Source organism: Caretta caretta, chromosome 7, assembly GCF_965140235.1.
Source record: "Caretta caretta isolate rCarCar2 chromosome 7, rCarCar1.hap1, whole genome shotgun sequence".
NCBI classification, from domain to species: domain Eukaryota; kingdom Metazoa; phylum Chordata; order Testudines; family Cheloniidae; genus Caretta; species Caretta caretta.
In genome coordinates, this window is record NC_134212.1 from 65,950,920 (window position 1) to 65,960,905 (window position 9,986).

Consider the following 9,986-nt stretch of genomic DNA (forward strand, 5'->3'; position numbering starts at 1 on the left):
CCCCTCTCGCCCCAGAGCTTGAGGCGGACCTATAAGCTCCAGCCCATCAGGCACCACGTTGGGGGTCCGTACCCTGCTTGTCCGTTTTAGTGGACCACGGGGCTGCACCAAGGGCCCCGCCGGGGAACAACCGGGAAACCGTAACCCCACCCCCCCATGAGCTGCGAGGAGAGCTGTGGAAGTTTTTAGAGGATGTCCTTGGCTCCCACAACAAGGTACAGCTTGCTCTCCAGCGATGGGGGGATTTTTTTCAAATCCTCTGGGCCACAAGGGCCCTCATGGGGGAAGGTAAAGGGACAGGGAAGCAGGATGCCGTGGCCTACTGGTGGGTCTGCGTCTTCCGTGACCAATTACTCACCTATGGGATGGGTCAAGGACTGTTGCGTGGCCCGCTGGGGGATGCGAGCGTCCCTGCCAGTGAGGATCTCCCCTGGTCCCCCCCATGACACCTCTCACCATCGCAACGTTGAACACCGGGTGTTGTAGGATGGCTCTCTGCAGGTCCCAGGTGCTCTCCTTCCTTCGGGAGGAAGGGTACTCTGTGATTTTCCTGCAGGAGACCCATACAGATCTGACCGCAGAAGACAGTTGGCGGCTGGAGTGGGGGGACAGGGTCTACTTTAGCCATTCCACGATTCGGCAGGCTGGAGTGGCGACCCTGTTCTCCCCCAACCTACGGCCTGAGGTGCTAGGGGTCGCCGAGGCCATGCCGGGTAGCCTGCTGCATCTCTGGGTCCGTATAGAGAGGCTTGTGGTTAACCTCGTTAACGTCTATGCCCCAACATCGGGCCCGGAGCGGCTGCAATTTTATCAGCAGGTGTGGCGGTTCAATGACAAGACAGCACAGAACTTTAAGCAAGCATGCAAGCTGGTCTGCTAACGGGCTTCTGCCTGTCAGCTTTCCACCTTCCCCTTTATTCTTTCTCTCCCCCCGTGCATTACATTCTCCAACAGATAAAAGGAATACACTGGCTTTGTTTAACATTCTTATTTACCAGTTTCTATCTACCGCATTCCTTGCTCTCGGGCCTTGAGCCCAGTCCTGGGAGGCTTCCCACGGTTCATGTCATCTGGGCGAGATTCCAAGGTTGATGCCCTTGAAAGGAGCTGTGTGTGCACAGGTCCAGCACAACACTCCGGGTGTGCCCGGAATGTAGCCAAGCGCATAAACCTTGTATGAATCCTACATCCCCTCCTTTTTTGTTTATTTGTGCTCGGCCATCTCATGGTAGCCATCAATTTGCTTTTGCAAGCCAATTAACTCCCGGACAGACAAGGTCATAACTCGTGGAGCCTGCCAGGGCGGTTCTCGACAAAGCCTTAACAAAAAGGAAATACATTGCACACAGCAACAGCAAAAAATAAGCTTAAGAAGGTAAAATGTAATTGGCCAGGCCCCAATTAGCCATGCTAGAGTACTGGGAAGAGAGGTTCGCGTAAGCAGCGAGCATCATCTCATTCCCAATTTCCTCAGGGTGATGACATACTGGAATAAGGCACGTACCTAACAATTCTTCAGCTGCTACAAAATCAGATAAACAAAAGTGGGTAACGTTGCTACTGAAGCCAATCTTTCCCCTAGGTTATATGTCATTCGGGCTCGTAATGGAGAAAGCGCTCCCGAGCCAACCCCGACAGGAAATAGCAGGCACAAAAGGCATACAGTCAATACAGAATTAGCAGTAATTTGGGTGAGAATTGCCGCAAACAAAGTCTCAGGAGTCTCTGTCTGTTGGTTTGCTGCCAGTCTTCGTTGAGCCACGGCGACCAATGCTTTTACTGCTCCCCATGTCACGGGCTGGCTTGAGACGCTATGCCTCCTCCGTTTCCGTCCCGCCGTTGTCGACCCGGGAGGCACCGCGTTCTCCTCCAAGGTCAGCTGAAACTCCGGTATGGGGTTCGATAGCCCCTGGTGCCACGCCATGCTGCTTCAGTGCCGGTCGCACACACCGGGCCGGAACCCACAACAGTCCTGCAGGGAGAGACACAGCAGCATATCCCCGACCCCAAGTAATTAAAGGCACTGGGCCCAGCCATTGCAGATCGAGCAGCTAACGGTAATAGACACGCGGTCTTTCCAGTACCTCGGACTTATGAAAATGCCAATCTGTGGGGTCTGCTGATCTGCTTTCAGCGTTAAATTATTTAAAATAAAATAAATAAAATAAAAAGGATATGCATTTGTTGCTGAATGTCTCCTAAGGTTCGGAGACACAGCTCCCCTTGTTTTAATTGTTTGTCAAGCAAGGTTTTTAGCGTGCGATTTGCACGTTCAACAATAGCTTGGCCTGTGGAATTATAAGGGATCCCGTGTTTGAGACAGACATCCCATTGGGCACAAAAGATGGAGAGGGCTGTGGAGCAGTAGGCTGGGGCATTATCTATTTTTATCTGGCTCGGGCAACCCATAACAGCAAAACAGGCTAGCAAATGGTGAACAACTTTGGGAGTGGCTTCCCCACGCTGTGGGGTCGCCCAGGGGAATCCTGAATAGGTATCAATGGAAATATGTAAAAACGAATAGGGGCGGAATTGTGGCACGTGAGTGACATCCATTTGCCACAGCTGATTCGCTGCGGTACCTCTGGGGTTAATGGCACAAGAAAAGATAGGGGCAGCAGTGGCACGGTGGGGGCAGGAACAAACAATAGAACGTGCATGATCAGCAGGAATGTGAAACTGTCGGGCCAAAACAGAGGCAGACTGATGAAAAAAGGAATGGCTTTCAATGGGGTCAGAAAAAAGGGAATTTACCTGACCACGTAACGCGCGATCAGCGCGCGCATTGCCTTCAGTAAGTAGCCCAGGCAGAGGGGTATAACTGCCAATATGAGCAACAAAATAAGGGAAATTACGAGTGGTGATGAGATACTGTAAAGACAAAAACAGGCGAAGAAGGTCCGCATCGACCTGAGGGGTAATAAGGGCAAGGGGTAAATGATCAATTACCTGATAAACATAATGCGTGTCCATGATCAAATTAAAGGGACAATCAGCAAAAAGTTGAAAGGCCAAAATAACAGCAGCTAGTTCCAAGGACTAGTAAAGCTTTCCAAGCGCTGTGCATGCAAATATTGTTGTGCAAGTGAATGAAGCGCTTTCAGCTTTTCTAGGGGGAGGGGCCACTGGTCAATCCATACAAGCTCTAAGGATTGCCATACCAATGGTAATGCGGATGGCAAGGTGGGTGAGGGAGGATTTTGGGCCATTATATATTAATATCGAGGGTGGTGTCCAGCTTTGCAAGTAAGTCACGGCCCCAAATATTGAGGTGGACAGGGAGTACAAAAGTGTGGATTGTAGCAAGGGCACAGCCTTCTGGTTTAGAGACCGTGACCCAAGACAAACTTTGGCGCCCGGGTTTGCTACCCCTGATCTCCCACAACTCTTTAGAAGGAACTGTTGGCCAACTGACCAGCCACTCCGGATCACAAATCACCGTAACGTCAGCTCCAGTGTCCACCAGCCCTGTAAAAGGAACATTATTTAAGAGAAGTGTTAACTGAGGTTTCGAGGGGCGGACCGACATTGTTAGAGCAACAAGTGGAGAGGACGTGTTGTGAGATGGCGACTGAGCCAGCGTCGATCCAAAGCCGCCTCCGCCCCGGGCTCGATCCTCTGCAGCTGGCACCTGATAGGGGACTAAAATCAATTGCGCAATTGACCGTCCAAGTGGGAGCGACTGTGGAAGATGGGTCCATACCTGAATCTTAATAACACCGGTGTAATCGGCATCAATGACCCCTGGGATGACAAAAAAACCCTGTTTCCCAGAGTGTGAGCGAGGGAGAACCAGACCCACAAATCCGGCAGGGAGAGGTCCCATCACCTGGGTAGGTATGGTGCAAACCTCCCCCGGCAACTGAAAATCAGCGTCCTCCTGCATAATCAAATCAAGCCCTGCACTTCCGGCAGTCGCCGCCTTCATGGAGTCTATGGGTTTTAAAGCAGAGGAACAGTTGTCTGAGTGGGAAACACCCCCGTTTGGCCCTGGGTTCGGGGGAGACCCATCGTTCGGTTTCCTGACCCGCTACGACACTGATTAGCCCAGTGATAGCCCTTCCGACACTTGGGGCACTTCTCTGAGGGGCGGGTGGGCGCCATCGATGAGCGGCACTCCCGCTGAAAGTGACCCTCCTTACCACAGCGGTAACAACGCTTCCCCTCCTTCCCGCTTTTCCGCAGGGCGGCGGCCAGAACTCCAGCCTAATGGGCTTGGGTGCCGATGTTTTGGCACGCCTGCAGCATGTCTGACAGCTCTAGAATTCCAGAGGCTTGTGCTGCCTGGAGAGCATGGCGGCAATCCTCGTTCGCATTTTCAACCGCCATTTTTAACAGGATCTCCTGAGCTGCCGCAGGGTTATCCACCTGTTGGAGGATAGCCTCCTGCAATCTGTTGGTAAAATCCATAAAGGACTCTGATGCACCCTGACGGATACTGGCAAAGCTTTTGGTAGGCTTGCCTGAATCCGGGACCTTCCGGAAAGCATGCTGGGCGCAGGTGGAAATAATGGGGAAGACGGCCTGAGGGAGTTGAGACGGCATCTGAACAGTAGCAAACTGGCCCTCCCCTGCCAACTGCTCATAAATGACACCTTGCTCTCTATATACCTGGGCTTGGCGTTCCGCCATCTGCCGGTACTCACTAAGCCAAATAACATACTGACTGGGCGTCAGCATCATGCGCAACAGCGCCTTCCAATCTTCAGGGATCAGGGTGTACGCAGTACCTAGCCCTTCAATGAGACCACTTACATACGTGCTAGTGAGGCCGAACTCGCGAATCGCTTTCTTTACGTCTCTGATCACCGAGTAGGGCAAACTGACCCAGTTTGCAACCTGGTTGCCCTGGCCATCATCCTGACAGGTCACCGGAAAAACTGAGACCAGATCAGCCAGCTCCTCTGCTGTAATATCTGAGCGAGTCTTCGCTGCGTGAACCATTTGTTGCACCAGTGAAAGCCCCTGAGCAGACGCGGACGACCCTCCGGGGGGCCCCGGAACATGGGGCCCCACGGGGGGAGGGTGATCACACACCGGCTCCGGTGGGGAAGGCCAGGGAGGCGGTGGTAATAGTGGCACTGGGGGCGAAGCAGGGGGAGGGATGGTTGCAGGAGCGGACGGGGGTGGCGGGATCGGCAGCCCCTCTGTTGGCGCGGGAGAGGGCCTTTCCGAGGCGACATGCTGTGTCGCATCGCCAGGAGGGGGGATGGCTGCAGGAGCGGACGGGCGTGGCGAGATCACCAGCCTCGCGAGGGAGGGCCTGTCCGAGGCGACACGCTGTATCGCGTCGCGGCAGAGGTGCCAGGCATGTAAAGCCTGCACGGGAGCCCGAGGCTCTTTGTGCAATGTCTGGCCCAACCGCTCCCAGTCCGCTAGCTTAAGGGTTCCAGCTTCAGGGTACCATGGGCATTGGGCACTCACCTCCTGTAGCAGGAGAGTGAGTTCTCGAGTGGGGCAGTCGTGCTGAGCCTTACTCAGCAAATACTGTAGCTCACTGCGGTGTTGCACTTGCAAAGCAGAGAGGGAGCTTCCCATACTTACCACAATGAAAAATACTCACCGGGATCCGCGAAGTGGATGAGTGACGCGTCTGAAACCCTTGCCGGGCGAGGTGAGTGCTGAGGGCCCCACGTTTGGGCGCCAGTTGTGGCGGTTCAATGACAAGACAGCACAGAGCTTTAAGCAAGCAAGCAAGCTGGTCTGCTAACGGGCTTCTGCCTGTCAGCTTTCCACATTCCCCTTTATTCTTTCTCTCCCCCCGCGCATTACATTCTCCAACAGATAAAAGGAATACACTGGCTTTGTTTAACATTCTTATTTACCAGTTTCTATCTACCGCATTCCTTGCTCTCGGGCCTTGAGCCCAGTCCTGGGAGGCTTCCCACGGTTCATGTCATCTGGGCAAGATTCCCAGCATTCGGCTGGCCCCATTTTCTGACCATCACCTAGCCACTGTGATAGCCTCCCTCTGTGCAGAGAGGCCGGGGCCGGCCTATTGGCATTTTAACAACAGCCTGTTGGAGGATGAAGGCTTCATGACGTCCTTCTGGGAATTTTGGCTGGCCTGGCGAGGGCAGCGGCGTGCCTTTCCCTCGGCGTGGCGATGGTGGGACCTGGGGAAGGTGCGCGCCCAGCTTTTCTACCGCGACTACACCTGGGGCACCAGCCAACGGAGAAATGCGGCGATAGAACAGTTGGAATGGGAGGTCTTAGAGCTGGAGAGGCATTTGGCAGCCAGCCCTGAAGACCCGCTTCTCTGCGGAGCATGCCGGGAGAAGCAGGAGGAGCTCCGGGCCCTCGAGGACCATTGGGCCTAGGGCGCCTTTGTTCGATCCCGCATCCGCCTCCTTCGGGAGATGGATCACGGCTCCCGCTTCTTCTATGCCCTGGAGAAAATGAGGGGAGCTAAGAAACACATCACCTGCCTCCTGGCAGAAGATGACACCCCCCTCACAGAACCAGCGGAGATGTGCGGGAGGGCCCGAGCCTTCTACACAAGTCTTTTCTCCCCGGATCCGACCGACCCTAGCGTTTGCAGAGTGCTTTGGGAGGAGCTCCCTACGGTCAGCGCGAGCGACCGAGACCGGCTAGAATTGCCTCTCACTCTGGCCGAGTTCTCAGAAGCCCTCCGTCGTATGCCCACTAAGTCTCCAGGCATGGACAGGCTGACCGTGGAGTTCTACCGCGTGTTTTGGGACGTCCTCGGCCCAGACCTAGTCACTGTCTGGGTCGAGTCTCTGCAGAGCGGGGTCCTCCCTCTTTCGTGTAGGTGAGCTATGCTTGCCTTATTGCCGAAGAAGGGGGACCTCCGTGATTTACGAAATTGGCGTCCCATCTCGCTCCTCAGCATGGGACTACAAAATCATAGCAAAAGCAATCTTGCTGCGGCTAGGATCTGTGCTGGTGGACGTGATCCACCTAGACCAGACCTACACTGTCCCAGACCACAGTATCTTTGATAACCTATTTATGGTTCGGGACCTTTTGGAACTCGGGCGTAGAGACGGTTTGTCGTTCGCCCTCCTGTCCCTAGATCAGGAGAAGGCGTTCGATAGGGTGGACCATGAGTACCTCCTGAGCACTCTGCAGGCGTTTGGCTTTGGACCCCAGTTTGTGGGTTTTCTCCGGGTGCTGTACACTTCCGCAGAGTGTCTGGTTAAGCTCAACTGGACCCTGACCGAACCGGTCAGCTTCGGGTGAGGAGTACGGCAGGGGTGCCCCCTCTCGGGCCAACTGTACGCTCTTGCGATCGAACCCTTCTTCTGTCTCCTCCGCAGGAGGTTGACAGGGTTGGTGCTGCCGGAGCCAGAGCTGCAGCTGGTCATGTCAGCGTACGCTGATGACGTGCTCCTCGTGATCCAGGACCCCGGCGACTTGGCGCGGGTGGAGGCTTGCCAGGCCATGTATTCGGCACCTCCTCCGCCTGGGTCAACTGGGTCAAGAGCTCTGGCTTGGCGGTAGGAGACTGGCGGCAGGCGAGCTCCCTCCCACCCGCGCTTCAGACCATCCAGTGGAGCACGGGTCCGCTGCTCTACCTCGGCGTTTACCTTTCTGCCACGCATCCCTCTCCACCAGAAAACTGGGAAAATTTAGAGAGTGGGGTGATAGAGCGGCTCCGGAAATGGACGGGACTACTCTGATGTCTCTCCCTCCAAGGGAGAGCGCTGGTGCTTAATCAACTAGTCCTGTCCATGCTCTGGTACCGGCTCAATACCCTGGTCCCGGCCCCAGGTTTCCTGACCAACCTCCGGACATCGATTCTGGGGTTCTTTTAGTCAGGAACGCACTGGGCCCCTGTAGGGGTTCTTCATCTACCCCTGAAGGAAAGAGGACAGGGCCTGAAGTGTCTACACACTCAAGTCCGTGTCTTCCGCCTCCAGGCCCTACAAAGGCTCCTCTATGGTGCAGGCAGTTTGGCGTGGAGCACACTGGTGCACGCCATCCTGCGCCACATCCGAGGGCTCCGATATGACTGGCAGCTCTTTTATCTCCATCCGGGAAGTCTTCAGTGAGACCTCTCAGGGCTGCCGGTCTTCTACCAGAACCTCCTCCGGACTTGGAAACTGTTTTTAATGACCAGGTCCGTGGCGGCCACTGAGGGGGTAGATCTCCTCGCGGAGCCCCTGCTACACAACCTCCAGCTCCGTGTGCAGGTGGCGGAGTCCCGCTCGGTGCGCCAGAGCTTGATGCTGGCAGAAGTCACGAGAGTCGGAGACCTCCTGGACTATGACCGGGGAGACTGGCTGGATCTCCTGATGCTTGCCCGGCGCATGGGGCTCTCCAGACCTCGCACCCCCCGGCGCATACTTCAGGAGGCGAAGGCCGCTTTGCCGCCTGCTGCTTGAGCTTACCTCGACCGGGTCCTGCTCGAGGGCACGCCCCACCCACCCTCTACCCCAGGCCCGCCGGACCTTTTAATTGGACCCCTGCCCCGCAGACCCAATCAACCCCCTCACCCCTTCACTGCAAGCCAGCTGCATGAATTGCAGCTGGTACGCTTCCAAACCACGCCAAGGAAACATCTATACACGCTCGTGCTCCACATCCTTCATGCCCTCACCCTAGTGTCCCACCCCGACACAAAGTGGAGAGACCTTCTGCCACCTTTGGAGGGTGAGCAGCCCTGGTGGGCCAGCCTATATTCCACCTTGGTTCCGAGGCCCGTCAGTGACATCAGCTGGCGGCTCCTTCATGGAGCTGTGAGCACGGGCACGTACTTGGCGCGGTTCATCCCCATCCCAGATACTTGTCCCTTTTGTGGTGTGAGGGAAACCCTGGCACACGTATATTTGGAGTACGCCAGGCTGCAGCCCCTGTTCCAGCTCCTCACAAATCTCCTATTACGTTTTTGGTTGCATTTTTCCCCTAACCTTTTTATTTATGCACTCCACATCTGTAGCCTCACAAAGTCGCGGGATCTCCTAGTTAACCTCCTCCTGGCCTTGGCTAAAACGGCCATCTATAAAACCAGAGAGAGGAGGTTGGCCGACGGAGTTTCCTATGACTGTGACCATTTTCCGATTTCCTGTGACCGTTTTCCAATCCTCGGTCCATTCACGTATCCGGGCAGAGTTCCTCTGGGCAGCATCCACTAACTCCCTTGATGCTTTTGAGGAGCGGTGGGCGCTGTCCCAGGTTCTCTGCTCGGTGTCCCCATCCGGGTCTCTTTGTCTGACCCTTTGATTGGGGGAGAGAGTAAGGGACCCCAGCCCCAGTCATTGCCGCTGCGGACACCACCACCTTAGAGGGGCCCTTTCACACGTGGGTGCACGTGTCCCCCCCCGGATTGTCCACCCCACAGCCTGCCCATCTTGTTGGGTGCTTTCAGGGGAGGAATTGTTGGTGACACTCGGCCGTGGCGCCAGGTAACTCGAAGGGGTGGAAGACCACGAGAGTCGAGGAAGCCCCCTGCTCTGGGCCCAGGCAAGCTTGAACATTTCCCTCTCCTGAAGCTAATGAGAAAACAATTGTGATTGGTTGCTGTGTTACACATTGCATATGCTGCTGTTTTTAATTTGTAAGTGTGTTATGCAAATAAAAAACATCTTTTGCTTCAAAAAAAAAATACTCTCCTGTAGCCATCTGGCCCAACCCTGTCACACTACTAAATGAGAAAAATGAACAACCCCCAAAGAAATTCTGAAAAAATCCTTTGTTATTCATTAAAGCTTTTCAGTGCCTCACTAACTCTGACAGTACAATCTCTGTCTGGTTAGCCAGGTTGTTATGCACCCATCAATGCTAAGACGGAACAAGACATTACCTGTCCTACCACAGAGGTGTCACCTGAGCATAGTTAACACCTCAGCAGGTGGTATGGCCAAGTCTGTTGGGCATATAAATGTACTGTTTGTCAGCTGACTGCACTGTTTCTCTAGCTCAGTAGGAGTATTCGAAAATGAATAAAAAATTAACAATGCCATCGTCTATAGATATTGAGAACTTCCTGAGTGAACCAATTTTGAACTTCTCCTAAACTTTTA

At 54.6% G+C, this 9,986-nt stretch overlaps 1 long non-coding RNA gene across 1 annotated transcript; it reads right to left on the minus strand.

The window, feature by feature from the left end:
• Positions 1–850: 850 nt before the first annotated feature.
• On the minus strand, positions 851–5,903 carry LOC142072771 (uncharacterized). Its single transcript, XR_012669339.1, has 2 exons — positions 5,564–5,903; positions 851–3,468 (listed from the first exon to the last, which is right to left on the minus strand). It is a non-coding gene; the product is annotated as an uncharacterized LOC142072771 (long non-coding RNA).
• Positions 5,904–9,986: the final 4,083 nt, after the last annotated feature.